We start from the raw sequence: 15689 nt of genomic DNA, 5'->3' as shown, positions 1-15689 counted from the left end.
TGACATTCTTTACCCACCTAGGCAACCATTTGAACCATGTATTCAAGGTACGAGGCCAGTTTTTTTAAGGTGCCTTTGTTGGCTCCATTAAACTGAGGTTCCTCTAGGGACCTCAGTTCCCAAAAACTGTTTGGTCATATCAGAAAATATGACATTCCCATCAAACTTTGGCAATATAACCAGTGTTTTCAATTGTGTCCTATTAAAAGAAGAACGGATTCCTATTGAACTTATGCAAATGCCCATATTATCCTAAAAATAAGAATACTCATGAATAGTTTCCAAATTTTGGAGGGATCAGCTAAGGAAGAAAAGTAAATGTTTCCATTCTATTTGCGAAAGTATACTTTACCAAATAGTTGTAAGCTATAGATAGGGCAAAAGAAGAAAATGTTTTCCTAAATCTGGAAAATAAAAGAATCAGTAGTGTTTCTAACAAAAAAGTCATAAAAATCACAGTCCCTCATCATTTTAGTCCCATGTAATTCTTAATTCTGCTCGATGTTAGCAATATTAGGAGTTCAGTGTCTCTTTTGGAGTTCTGGAATTCATACACAGTCCACTGGTATTTCCTTAAAGTTATCAGAGACCTGTACATGTCAGAGTTCTTTTTGTTCTTCCCGTATACCTCCCTGAAGACCCAATGCTTTAGGATTATAATTGCTTGCAAAAAGTTTTTAGAAAGATTATCAGAATAAAGTAGTTATAATAAATGTGGACAACAAGACTTAAAAAGGCCATGGTTAAAGATCTGATGGGAGTTCATTATGATGATAATGCAGTTGACAAGGAAATTTGGTTGTTTGTGAAATACAGCAACTCCAGATAGCAATCCAGATAGCATATTAGATTTCTGGGACTCTCATAGTTTTGAAGCACATCAATGACATATTCATACAAGTAATAACTCAAAGGTTAGCATTACATGTTATTTGACAATGTTTCTCGTATAATTTAGCATGCAGAATAAACCTAATGGGTTTAATATGTCACTTTCAGACTTCTAGGGAGCCTTCTGGAAATCCTAAAGTTAGTTTAAGGTAAAAAAGACATCATTTACAATTTGACTTTGGGAAGTTTGTAAATAAGATTCAGAACAATCAAAATAGGATCACAGGTCACTGTGAAATAATAGTCATTCTGATTGTGTAATAATATTCATTTAATCAGAGTGATAAAGGCTTCGAAAGCAAATAGGAAGGTATATAGTTGTAGAAAAACCTTAACTCTTTAACTCAATTTTCTAAAGTAATCAAAGACCCAATAAAGACAATGTGAAACACAGGGAATCATCTTGATGAAACACAGAATCTCCCCTTCCTCTTCCCCTTCCCTCTTCCCCTTCCTTCTTCCTCTTCCCTCTTTCCCCTTCTCTCTCTGTCTCTACAGTTCACTAAAAAGGTGAACAAAAATCTATTTTCTCTTATCAATACTATAGGAAAATCTTGTTTTTAAAAAAGACCAAATTTTAGTTTTGTATCAGTGTACTTTAGATATCAAGGCTCTATTTTAAATCTCATAATAAATTAATTCAACTTTTGTTAGTTTAACCACACAAGACTTTCTCTTGCTCTCTTTTCTCTTCCCAACTTTCTGTATCCATTTGGTTTTCTGTATATCATTTCTTCATTCATTTTTCAACCTTTAAATAACATTTACTTAGACAAAATCACTCCTTTCTTCAACAAAAACAGATCCTCATATCTTGCTTATAACTTTCTCACCAAAAAATACATCTTATTTTACTTGTAAACTTTGCATACAGAATTGTTCCTCTTATTTCTAGTAACCTTAATTACATATAGTAGAGTTTTAATCCTTAGGAATTTTGAACCAGCATTCCATAGACTAATACCACTTTATAATATCTTAGAAATATGTGTTTCCTCAAAGTATAATTTTTAAAGCTTGCTAACAGACTCAGATATCTTTAGTTTCTTTGCAATGAGAAGCCAAAAGTAGATAAACTTAAATTTATATTTAGCAATTAATGTTTAAACATTTTATCTTACTTGAAAATGATCGATATACTCAATGAATATTCATCATTTAATTTAATTTCACAAAACTCTAAGAATGTGGTAACCAAAGAGATTGTGAAACCTTTGTAAGTAAACATATTATAAAATATATTATTTTAAAACTACCTGTATAAACTCTTACCCTGCTATATCTGATTTGTTTAATTCACTCATTTTAATAGTTATGCTTGGAAAATTTTATGAGACAGTCAAAGCTAGGCATCATCTCAGGTTATTTTTCTCTTATCCATTTTTTAGCACGTATAAGTTAGGTAGTTACTACCCAAGCAGGAACTCTAAAGTTAATTATATGTGGTATTTTTTTCTTGTAACTTAGAAGACATAGTTGTTTTCACTAAACTAACACTATTAAACTAGTCTTATTTGCCCAAGTCACATGAACCTGAAAAGTATTTGGGTTAGTTTCTAAATCTTAGGAGCTTTAAGTAAATTTAATTTATGACTGCTCATTTATCTTTAAGCCAATGTGAAATTTCTTGAAAGCATTTAAAAAATTTTTAAATTAAATTAAATTTAATTTAATTTAATTTTATTTTATTTTTTTGAGACCGAGTCTCGCTCTGTCGCCCAGGCTGGAGTGCAGTGGCATGATCTTGGCTCACGGCAAGCTCTGCCTCCTGGACTCCCGCCATTCTTCTCCCTCGGTCTCCGGAGTAGCTGGGACTACAGCGCCCGCCACCACACCTGGTTAATTTTTGTATTTTTTTTAGTAGAGATGGGGTTATCACCATGTTAGCCAGGATGGTCTCGATCTCATGACCTCATGATCCGCCCGCCTCGGCCTCCCAAAGTGCTGGGATTACTAACAGGTGTGAGGCACCGTGCCTGGCCGAAAGCATTTTATAACCATGTAAAAACAACCAGTGACATATATGAAAACATGTATACAGGCCGGCGCACGGCGGCTCACGCCTGTAATCCCAGCACTTTGGGAGGCCAAGGCGGGCAGATCACGAGGTCAGGAGATGGAGACCATCCTGGCTAACATGGTGAAACCCCGTCTCTACTAAAACTACGAAAAATTAGCCAGGCGTGGTGGCACGCGCCTGAAGTCCCGGCTACTCTGGAGGCTGAGGCAGGACAATCACTTCAACCGGGGAGGCGGAAGTTGCAGTGAGGCGAGATCACACCACTGCACTCTATCCTGGGCAATAGTGCAAGACTCCGTCTCAAAAAAGAGAAAAAAAAAAAAAGAAAGAAAGAGGAAAGAAAACATGTACACGTAAAAAATACAAAAAAGATATTACAGCTTTCATTTAAATGTTCAGCCATAAGATCGTATAATAATATAAAACTCACTAATTTATAAATGACAGTTGGATCCAATACAACAAAGAGGCCTCAAAAATGCATTGTAATCTGAATAACACTTTCAATTAAGCCAACTTCTGACCACAGACATCTATAAAACAAGAGTTTGGGGGGCTTATTTGCCTACTAGAGGCCTAGGGTAATTAGTATTTCAGCTTTTCCTTCTTTTTCTTAAGTGCAGGACAGTACTGATTTCAATGTCCTGATGTTGTACAGCATTTGCTAGCATCCTGAGATGAATAGGTGAGATTTGGGATTAGTTAGAATAAGTGGGCTTTGAATTGCTTTTAGAGGCACATCCTATTTTTGTAAACAATTTGCAAGACATGGAGGGTTGTTTTTAATTCCTCAGAGAGTTTCGGTTGCAGTCTGCATATCAATGGACTGACTTGTTTATCTAATTGCATTATCTTTAACTTGTGTTATCAGGGAGATTTCCAACTGAGATAGAAATAAAAAGACTTCTGTTTCAACTTTAGTGCTATTTGCCTTTGGAATTTTTTTTGGTTTTCTTTTGTTTTTTGTTTTTTGAGACAGCATCTCGCTCTGTCACCCAGGCTGGAGTGCAGTGGCATGATTATGACTCACTGCAGCCTCAACCTCTTGAGCTCCAACCATCCTCCCACCTCAGCCTCCCGAGTAGCTGGAACTACAGGTGTGTGCCACTATGCGTGGCTAGTATTGGTATTTTTTGTACAGACAGGTTTCACCATGCTGCTCAGGCTGGTCTTGAACTCCTGATTTCAAGCAGTCAGCCTGTCGTGGCCTCCCAAAGTGCTGGGATTACAGACGTGAGCCATGGTGCCTGGCCTGCAGTGTTTTAATAAATCATTTTTTCCCCCAAAAGTATAGTTCCATTTTAGCTTAGGAGAGAAAGAAACAGGCAAATTTCTATAGTTTGGAAGTTTGGATATTTGTCCCCCAAAATCTCATGTTGAAATTTGATTCCGTAATGTTGGAGGTGAGACCTTAATGGGAGGTGTTTGGGTCATGGGGCTGGATCCCTCATGAATGGCCAGGTGCTTTTGTCCTAGTAATGCCTACTTTTTAGTACCTTGTAGCAATGAGTAATGAAGCTAGAAGAGTTGTCTACTAGCCTCCCTGAGAGTTCCCCTGAGAGCTCCTTGTTTAAAAGTGCATAACACCTTTCCCTTCTCTCCTGCTTTCCTCTCTCACCATATGATCGTTCCACACGCCTGGTTCCCTTCACCTTCTGCCAGGGGTGGAAGCAGCCGGAACAGAAACAGAAACAGACGCTGATGCCATGTTCCTTGTACAGCCTGCAGAACCATGGGCCAAATAAACTGACCCAGCTTCGGGTATTCATTTATAGCAACCCAGATAGACTAAGAAACAAATGTAAACCAAAATTCTATACCAAAGTTATATATTACAACTGACTCAAGACCAAAACTACAACCATGCATGAGACTAAAACCAAGAAGCCCTTTAAGGCTTTAACCAACGTCTTCAAAGAGGGAGTGTAGAAGATGCAGCCCTTCCAAGAGCCACACCACTCCCAAAAGACAGGTAGAAGGAAGAAAGGCCCAATAACCTGTGTGCCACCAAGAGATGGAAGACAAAAAGAGACAGTAGTCACTAAGACAAACAGAAAAACAGAAGCTGCCCATGGGGTGTGTTTGGGGGTTTGCTAACAATAAGCCTCTTTATGGCTTAAAACCATAGACGCAAGAATTACATTCCAAAGAGGGTAGGATGAAAAAGATGCAGTTCCCCTCAAGATCCAGTTTCATCCAACCACAGCCTAAGAAAGCGAAGACCCTCATTGTTAACAAGGCAGTGAATGTTAAGACAATTAAGAGAATGTTCCTTGAGAGCTGGAATGGCTGGACAAACATGTTTTAGACTCCTAGCCAGCTGGATAGCTGCTGCTGATACAAATCTGACAATTCGTGCCCCTGGGACTGGTGGAGACCCTAGAGAAAAACCTTGCTTGTTGCAAAAGCCAAGCTCTCAAAACATACAGCAAGATGGAAGGAGAATCTTCTTATGATTTTCCTTTTTATGACAAACCACACCAAAAAAAGAAAAAAAAAAAAAAAGAGACAAGGAAAACAAAGGCCTTTTCTGGGTGGCTAAAGATCAGTCATCAATATGTACCCAAACCAAATCTACAGGAGTCACAAATTCAAAGAACAATTTTTTTTTCTTTTTTAATTTCAAATGTTTTTTTCCTGCCAATCTGAATTTGGAAAGGAAGGAACAAGGAAAAAGTTTTACTTTCCCCTGTTGACCAGGCACTACAGGTGGAGACTTGGGAGAGCTGCCTTTGTAAGAATATTCTTTTCCTACCAGCTTCTACCTGTTCTGTTCTCCCAGGATTGTGTCTGCAGGTCCCAGAGCGAGTGAAGTGGCTCAGAATATCCGCCAACTATGCCAAAATGAAGGGGAGAAAAAATTATATTTTCCTCAGTCCTCATAGGTTGGTAATTGGGACAGACTCCTGTAACAAAAGACAAATTAACAAGAGACAGCAAGTTTATTAACAGATAAATGCACATCCCGAGGCCAAAAAGTAACTCCAAGTAGTGGCTTAAAACTCTGGTTTTTATTATCACCTTCAACAAAGAACAATTCATTTTAGAGAAGTGATAGGACAAAGGAAAGCAGTCCCAGGCTTCCAAGGGTGTGAAAATGTATGGGGAAGGTAAAGGTATGGGGAAGCTAATGGGGCAAAGTCTGCTTGCGGATTCCTCTGGTGCCATCTCTGAGCTGATATGGGTTGTAAAGGAAAATTTACATCCTGTTTTTAGGCAGGAACAAGGGGGAGGATAGAAAGACCTTTTGTTTTTGTAATTCTCTGTCCTGCTTTTAGGCAGAGGAAAGGTAGAGAGCTCCCCTGTATCCTAATTATCTTCAGTTCTCCCCAGTCCTTCATATTTTAAGGAGATATATTGTTTGTTTTGCAGTATATATAATAGCTAAATGTAATGTAGTATCCCAGATGGGATCCTAGAACAGAAAAGGTCATCAAGTAAAAACTAAGGAAGTCTGAACAAAATAAGGACTTTACTTCATAGCAGTGTATCAATATTGGTCCATTAATTTTAGTAAATGCACTATACTAATGTAAGATATTGCTCTATCTTTGCAGTTTTACTGTAAATATGAAACAAAAGTGAAGTTTACTAAATATAATAATTCTGCTTACATTCTTATACACATGTATTTTAAGTGCAGCTGTAGGAAACATTCATTTAAAAAATACTTTTTTAAAAAAATTGATATAATAATTATATGGATTTTTGGGGTACAGGAAAAATTCTTGAAAATGGAATTGTGGGATCCAAAAAGTATGTATTTTAAACTTTGTTGTGCTTTCAATTTTATTCTGTAAGACACACAGCTAAGCTTTGCCTCAAGATGTAGAAGGAAGACACTTTTATTGATTGCATACTGTGCCCGCTTATCATTTTAAACACTAAAACATGAATTCTGGGCTAGGCATGATGGTTCACGCCTATAATCCCATGCGTATAATCCCAGTGCTTTGGAAGGCTGAGGTAGGTGTATTGCTTGAGGCCACGAGTACAACCAGCCTTGGCAACGTAACAAGAACCCCTCCCTACAAAAAATAAAAATAGAAGGTCAGCTGGGCATGGTGGTATGCATCTGTAACTGGAGAGACTGAGGCAAAAGGATTGCTTGAGCCTAGGAGTTTGGGGTTACATTGAGCTATAATCATGTCACTCCACTCCAGCCTGGGTGACAGAGTGACACCCTGTCTCAAAAATAATAATAAAATAAATAAATAATATATAAGTAAAATAAAATAAAATATAAAATAAAAAATAAGTAAAATAAAAGAAAATATAAAATAATAAAATAAAAATATAAAATAAAATAAGTAAAATAAGCCCACCCATGAATTCTGAAATTTTTCTATGGTACCATGAAGCATACTGCTATATCAAGACCCTTTAGACTTGATTCAATTTCAAATCCTCTGTGGCACAAATTTGCATGTGATTGTGTCTGTGTGCGTTATTAGCTTTTTAAATAAATAAGACTTTTTTTTTTTAGAAGTTTAGGTTTACAGAAAATTGAGCCAAAAGTACAGAGAATATTCATACCTCTTCACCTTTTCCTACTCTCATTTCTACTGTTATTAACATATTGCTTTAATTAATCTACCTTTGTTAGAATTGTTGGGCCAGAATTGATACATTATTATTAACTAAAATCCATAATTTACATTAAGGTTCACTTTTTGTCTTGTACATTCTATGGGTTTGGACAAATAGATAGCACATGTATTCACCATTACAGTACAGAACCACTGCTCTAAAGATGTCATGTGTTCTACCTGTTCAACCCTTCCTTTTTAACTACAAACCCTTGGCTCACTGCAACTCCACCTCCTGGATTCAAGTGATTCTCCTGCCTCAGCCTCCCTAGTAGCTGGGACTATAGGCACATGCCACCTCTCCCGGCTAATTTTTGTTTTTTTAGTAGAGACAGGGTTTTACCATGTTGGCCAGGATGGTCTCGATCTCCTGACCTCGTGATCCGCTCGCCTTGGCCTCCCAAAGTGTGGGATTACAGGTGTGAGCCACTGCGTCTAACCTCCCACTGATCTTTTAATTGTCTCCATAGTTTTGCCTTTTGCAGAATGTCATATAATTGGAATCATATGATATGTGTGTAGCCTTTTTAGACTGACCCTTTTCACTTAGCAATATACAGTTAAGTTTTTTTCCTTGTCTTTTTTTGTGGCTTCATAGTTTACTTACCACTTCTTAACACCGGATACTGTTCCATTGTCTGGATGTACCACAGTTTGTTTATCCATTCACCTATCTTGTTTGTTCCCAAGTTTTGGCAATTAGGAATCAAGCTGTGCAAACATTAATGTGGTGGTAACGTATGGAAGGGAAGTGTTCTGTAGTTCTGTGATTAGATCATAGTTTTATGATTAGCTCTTAGTGACCCCGTGTCCCTAGGATGTGACCTTTACAAGTTCTCAGTTTTGTTTTATTTACCTCTTCGATGAGACAAGAAGGCTAGTAGGGGCTGGCGTTGGGTGTTTGCCTTCCACCAAGTCTGTTAGACTCTGGTAAGATAGTTTCTTTTGAGGACAGACATTGTTTAGAGGAAAAGAATGCTTTGGGCATATTTCATAGAGGCTACCTTATTTTCCTTTTAAAAAAATAGGCCGGGCGTAGTGGCTCACGCCTGTAATCCCAGCACTTTAGGAGGCCAAGGCGGGTGGATCATGAGGTCAGGAATTCAAGACCAGCCTGACCAACATGGTGAAACCCCGTCTCTACTAAAAATGCTGGGCGTGGTGGTGCATGCCTGTAATCCCAGTTACTTAGGAGGCTGACGCAGGAGAATTGCTTGAACCCGGAAGGCAGAAGTTGCAGTGAGCCGAGATTGCACCACACCACTGCACTCCAGCCTGGGTGACAAAGTGTCTCCAAAAAAAAAAAAAAATAAATAAATAAATAAATATATATATATACACACACACATACATACACACACTGGGTTTCGCTATGTTGCCCAGGCCGGCCTCAAACTCCTGAGCTCAAATGATTCTCCTGCCTCAGCCTCCCAAAGTGCTGGATTACAGGTGTGAGCCACTGCACTCTGTCAGTAGTGGCTACTTTTCTGTGCCACCTGCCAGAGTAGTAGGGAAAATTTTCACTTTGAGCATCTAGTAGTGATCCTGGAGGTGAAACTCACAAAAGCTTAGGCCCCTCTAAGGCTGGGTCCCCCTGGTAATTTTAACACTCAAACTTGTCCAAACTGAGCCTCCAGCTATTCTTTAATTCCAGTTTAGGGTTTCCAATACCAGTTACCAGGTACCGGTTCCCAAGGAGGTTTCTGCTTCCGGGCTGCTTCTCTAATAAATTATAATCCTTTCTATCTGCCTTATGTGTCTCTTCCGTTTTGGGGATGGTGGTTTGTCCTGTGGCTTTAATTATCTGGTAGATCTTAGGAAGAGTGGTTGATTTTCAATTCGTTCTTACTTTTTGTTGTGAGGATGGAATGAGGATTTACAAGCTCCTTACATGACAGACCAGAAATCAGATTTATATGTGTATTTTAAAGATACTCAGTTTTCTTCCTTTCTTCTTGGTTAATTTGAAGTCATTAATGTAGTTTGCTGAGAGTACTTCTTAAGTATCATTAATTTATTAACACTGAACTGTGTGTTTTACCATGTAATGAATAAATTTCTGGTTTGCCGTAATTTCTTTTCAGGATATGAAATCTCTCACCTTTGTTTTTTGATCAGATTTTCTATCAGTGTTTTCCATGGCTTTTCGAATGCTTTAATTAACAAGTAAGGTACAAATGCCTTCTCTTTCTACTCTGGCTATAAGGGGACGACCCATTGGGATGTGTACAGAAGGGAATAATGTCGTAATTGAACACTATCTTTTGTGACTCATGTCCTCATTCCCCATTAGTAAGAGGTATCTCAAAGCTCCCTGAGTATCAAAGATGCAGACTGAATGGATGAGAATCTACATTAGAAGCTGTCATGAGGTCGTGTTTTCTGGTTACATTTGATGGCTATTTAAACCTTCATTTTTATTAAGTATCTTGATACAATATATGATGTAAGAGACTCTTACCATGGGGAGGAGAGTATGTGCTCTTCTGTGATTTGCTCATGTGAAGACCTAGATCCATTCTTCCTTCCTTCATTTAACACGTTTATCGAATAAGCTATATGTCAGACAGGATCCTAGATATCAGAATCTGGAGAGAGAAAGGTGTAGTCTTTAACCAAGGGAATTATTTCTGATCCAGTGCTTTAGTGCATTGCACACAGAAATGCTCAGTAATGTCTTTTTGGATGAATGACTCTGGGAGTCAGTAGATTGGTGCTTCCACTACCATTCTGTATTGTGGGATTTGATTTCTCTATGCATTTGTGTCTCTGTTTGTAAAATGAGGATGTTAATATTTGGATTGTTTTGCCTCACAGATTTATATGAACATATTCAACATGTTGAATTCATTTATTCAGTATAGGCATGGACTCTGGTATTCATATAAGTGTAAGACATATATAGCAGTGAATCGGGTGGGAAGAATGACAGGAAAACAGACCTGTGCACAGATAATTTATAATGTTATATGTAGATGCTCTAATAGAGCTATATGAACAGTGTACTCTGATGATATATCAAGATAAAACTGCTGATTTTGCATGAAGTATATGGGGAAGGCTTCTTAGAAGAAGTAACAGTTGAATTGCATCGAAAAAGAGATAGGAAAGATGGGGTAGGGAAAGCCTTTGCAGGCAGAGGGAAAAACATTTGCAAAGGTACCTAAGAATGAGAGGTATTGGGTTTAGGGAAGCACTGGGACTTTGGGTGTGGCCCTTGAGATTGAATAGTGAGCAGTAGAGTGGGATTCCAGCAGTAAAGATAAGGTGTTTGGAAGTTTCTAAACATGAAATAACCAGCTTGCTTTGTTAACTAACTGCTATGTAAAGAATGCCCTTGGGATAGAAGGAAGCTAGAACTAGATAGGAGGGTTTTGTCATTATTGAGTGTCTAAGTTAGGGCAGAGATAACAGCTTCAGAGGAAGGGCAGATTGCAGAGATATTTTTTAGAGGTTTGAGCAGTTTGATGATCCTTAGGAGGGAGAAAAAAGTGGGAACTCAAGGGTGATCCTGCAGGTACTATCTTGAGAACTAGGTAGGTAGATGATGACACCAATGACAGAAGACCTTTCATACAGGGAGTAGAGAAGGGAAATTGATGAGCTCACTTTCTGAAAGTTGAGTTTGAGATGCTTGTGGAGCCTCTTGACAGAGCGGCCCAGAACTGCCGGTAGAACTGTCTGCTATGTTGGAAATGTTCTGTGTCCACTGTCCATTATGGCACTAACTAGCCACATGTGGCTATCGAGCACTTGAAATATAACTTCTGCAACTGAGGAACTGAATTTTACATTTTCTTTAGTTTCAATCAATTAAAATTTAAATAGCTGCTTGTGGCTAATGGCTACCATTTTGGACCACACAGGTCTGGTAAGTATTGGTTGGAAATACTGGTCTGGAAAGAGTGCTAGAGGTAGAGTGATTAGCCTCCGTGGGACTGGGAGGTTTCCTAGGATGCTGAACTTTCAGTGTTAAAACTGACAAAATCCCAGACAAAGCATGATTCTTATTAACCCTAGCTAGAGGTGTTACTGGCTTGTAGTTATGAACTTTAGTTGTCACATTTCTGAAACAACTAAGTCTACTCAGCTGCCTGTTGGGCTGGCTATGTCATGATTTGCAGCTTGGAAAGAAAACTTTTCTTGGCGTCGAGGAGTTAGAAAATAGAAAACCAGCATGATTCTTGAAACACATGCTCTGCCTGCTCTTCTCCTTGTTTTCTCCACCGTCTTCCTTTTTCTTCCATTCTGTATTGTTATGTTACAGCCCACTTTGGCTGTACATTGGAATTACCTGGGGCTCTCACTTCTAAACGTATATATGTATGTGTGTGTGTGTGTGTGTGTATGTATGTATGTATGTGTGTGTGTGTCTGTCTGTCTGTCTGTCTGTCTGTCTGTCTATCTATCTATCTATCTATCTATCTATCTATCTATCTATCTATCTGTCTATCTATCTGGATGCCCAGGATCTACCCCAGAATAGTTAAATCAGAATCTTGAAGCAGCAGGGGCAAGGCATCTATATGATTTAAAAGCCCCCCAGGTGATTTCAGTGTGTAGCCAGGATTGACAAGTACAGCTCTCAGAAATGCTTTTACTTCTTTGCCACCTTTCTTTACTGCAACACTTTGTGTGTAGTTGATCTTTAACCCCCTTTCCCCTCCCTTTATTTGGTGGAGGATAGAAGTACCCTGGAAATTTTTCCTGTCTGCCATGCAGGACAAAAGTAAGCCTGAGGCTGAGGGCATTAGGGAATAGCCTAACTTCTTTTGTTGTAAACACAGGATTTGATGTACTTATATCAGTAATAATAACCATGGCTAACATGTTTTGAACAGTTAATATGCCCAAATACTCTTACATATGTTAACTCATTTACTCTTAGTAACACCACCATGAGAGATGTGTAATTATTATTCCTGTTTTCCAGATGAGGAACATGAGAGTCAGAGAGATTCACTGATTTGCCCAAGGTCCCCTAGCCAGTAAGTGCTCAGGCTGTCATTAGGATGCACTTTTTAATTACTGTCCTATATAACCTTATAGTACAGTGAAATGTACTGTACCTGTAAATGTGAGAGATGAAGTCTTCTTGAGCTCTCGAGCTGCAGGTACCTTTCATATGCCGAGAATTGGTTAGATTCATCTGTTTTTGTTTTTTTGTTTTTTTTTGAGACAGAGTCTTGCTTTGTTACCCAGGTTGGAGAGCAGTGTTATGATCTCGGGTCACTGCAACCTCCGCCTCCTGGGTTCAAGTGATCCTCCCACCTCAAGCCTCCTGAGTAGCTAGGATTACAGGCATGTGCTGCCACACCTGGCTATTTTTTTTTTTGTATTTTTGGTATAGATGCAGTTTCACCATGTTGTCCGGGCAGGTTGTGAACTCCTGACCTCAAGTGATTCCCCCGACCTTGGCCTCCCAAAGTGTTGGGATTACAGGCATGAGCCACCATACCCGACCAGATTAATCTCTTTAGCATTGGCGAGTTCAGGATTTGGAGGATGTCTCTGATGGAATCACTGGAGCTGTGCAAGCTCAGTTTTTAAAATTTTCAGACTGCAAGCCAGTTCTGAAACAAGAAGGCAGCTTTCTCTGCGACCCCGTAACATTGCCAAAGAAGCAGCTGAATAATATAGATCACTTCAGTTTTTGCCAGTTTTGCTGAGGTTAGGGTTAGGGGTCCACTATGATACATACGTGTGTGTATGTGCGTGCATGTCTGTACGTGTTGTTTATGGTAGTGAGCTTGGTTTTATTAGCAAGGGTTGAATTCTTCTCATACTTTCCTTTCCTTATACCTTACTTTAAAGTTGTACATAGTCACAAGAAAGCATATTTTCTGTGATTTTCATTAAAATATGATAGTTCAAAGACTCTTAATTAATTCTTTTCATAAATACCCAGTAATTGGGATGCTACAATGTTTCATCTGGGTTCTATTGGCAGTATAATGGAAGAATAGTATTGGTATTTTAAAAAAGACTTCAAAACCATTATCTGATGTTTTAAATAGAAAAAATTTCTTAATGTCAATATGAGATCATTGAGGATCATGGTATTTTATTTTATCTTATTTTATTTTGGAGACAGGGTCTTGCTCTGTTGCCCAGGCTGGAATTAAGATTCTTAATTAATTCTTTTCACAAATACCCAGTAATTGGGAGCCTACAATGTTTCATCTGGGTTCTATTGGCAGTATAATGGAAGAATAGTATTGGTATTTTAAAAAAGACTTCAAAACCATTATGTGATGTTTTAAATAGAAAAAATTTCTTAATGTCAATATGAGATCATTGAGGATCATGGTTTTTTATTTCTTTTTTTTTTCTTTTCTTTTTTTTTTTGGAGACGGAGTCTTGCTCTGTTGCCCAGGCTGGAATACAGTGGTGCAATCTTGGCTCACTGCAACCTCTGCCTCCCGGGATCAAGTGATTCTCCTGCCTCAGCCTCCTGAGTAGCTGGGATTACAGGTGCGCACTACCATGCCCAGCTAATTTTTTTGTATTTTCAGTAGAGACGGGGTTTCACCATGTTGGTCAGGCTGGTCTCGAACTCCTGACCTGATGATCTGCCCGCCTCAGCCTCCCAAAGTGCTGGCATTACAGGGCATGAGCCACTGCACCTGGCTGAGATCATGGTTTTATAAACCTTTATTGTTCATTCTCTATGTCTGTAAAGCAGTTTACCAATAATAGAACATTAAATCAATTTTGGTTTTCAACTTCATCTACAGATACTTTTAAATGTCAAGTAACCTAAAATCAAAGTCTCTTAATAGAATACTTATATATCTATTTTTTGAAACAATTTAAGATATAGTAATAAGATATGGGATCATGGCCATAGACTACCCAGTGGTGGTGTAAGTGAATATTTTGAGAAGTTATTAGTTAGTTCTTGTTTCTTTCTGTTAAAAAGGTAAGGACATGTTTCATTGGTTTTTCACCTCCAAAGACGATTTAGTTTATACTTAGCTCTTGGGGTATGTGTGGCAGGGCTGACGAAGAGCTGGTGTTCAGAGGGCTTCATTCTAGGTCAGTCAAATCTTTTTCTGTTGAAAATGTTTTGTTTTGTTTTTTGAGATACAGTCTTGCTCTGTTGCCCAGGTTGGAGTGTGCAGTGGTACGTTCTTGGCTCACTGCAACGTCTGCTTCCCAGGTTTACATGATTCTCCTGCCTCAGCCTCCCAAGTATCTGGGACTACAGGCAAGTGCTACCACGCCCGGCTAATTTTTGTACTTTTAGTAGAGGCAAGATTTTGCCATGTTATTTAGGCTAGTCTTGAACTCCTGACCTCAAGTGATCTGCCCACCTTGGCCTCCCCAAGTGTTGGGATTACAGGCGTGAGCCACCACGCCCAGACTGTAAATGTAATTATTTTCAGAAGAACTATATCTTTACATGTACACATTCACCTATTTTATGGACTAATTTTCAAGGATTCTTTTGGGATGTGGCTTCAATAAAATTATCCATTAATTCTTGTTTAAGTGGTCCTGGTATACTAATAAAACTTCTGGACATTGGTGGTATAATGTCATAAATATTCATCAATTTGAATTTGGATTTTAGGACTTTGGTGCCACCATCACAGTAGCCATTCTGAACCCTTTCGATCACCAGAGGAGAAAACAAGGCATGTGCTTTACCATGTTAAACATCTGTTTCTGGGGTGTTCTTTGCCCTAGTGGTTAGAATTGTACATTTTTGGAATTAAGGACCAGATTATCTGCGATGTTCTTGCAGCCACTGGTTTCAGATTTTTTATTTCTGTTTCTAGATTATTCATAGAAATAGGAAGCTCTGTTTTTTTTTTTCTTAAAAGAAGAACTGAGGGGTTTTTTTTGGTAGATAAATCCATAAAGACAAAAGTTCAAATTGTGACCAGCCTGGGCAAAATAGCAAGACCCCATCTCTACAAGAAATTTAAAAATTTAGCTGGGCATGGTAGCATGTGCCTGTAGTTCCAGCTGCTCAAGAGGCTGAATGGGAGGATTGTTTTGAGCCCGGGAGTTCGAAACTGCAGTGAGCTATGATGGTACCACCTCACTGCAGCCTAAGTGACAGAATAAGACCCTGTCTCTTAAAAAAAGAAAATCAACCTGATGATTCACTGACTTTCTCGTGCCAGTCAAGGTGCTGGCCCTGGGGTGAGCCACAGTTTTAGACTTACTTCAGATGTTCT

General features: G+C 38.7%; 1 protein-coding gene across 2 annotated transcripts in view; it reads left to right on the top strand.

The window, feature by feature from the left end:
- SHTN1 (shootin 1) overlaps positions 1-15689 on the top strand; it is a 905549-nt gene that overhangs the window by 794896 nt on the left and 94964 nt on the right. The window lies entirely within an intron of this gene.

Source organism: Macaca thibetana, chromosome 9 (assembly GCF_024542745.1).
Source record: "Macaca thibetana thibetana isolate TM-01 chromosome 9, ASM2454274v1, whole genome shotgun sequence".
In the NCBI taxonomy this organism is placed as follows: Eukaryota; Metazoa; Chordata; class Mammalia; order Primates; family Cercopithecidae; genus Macaca; species Macaca thibetana.
This window is presented reverse-complemented; position numbering and strand designations above follow the sequence as displayed.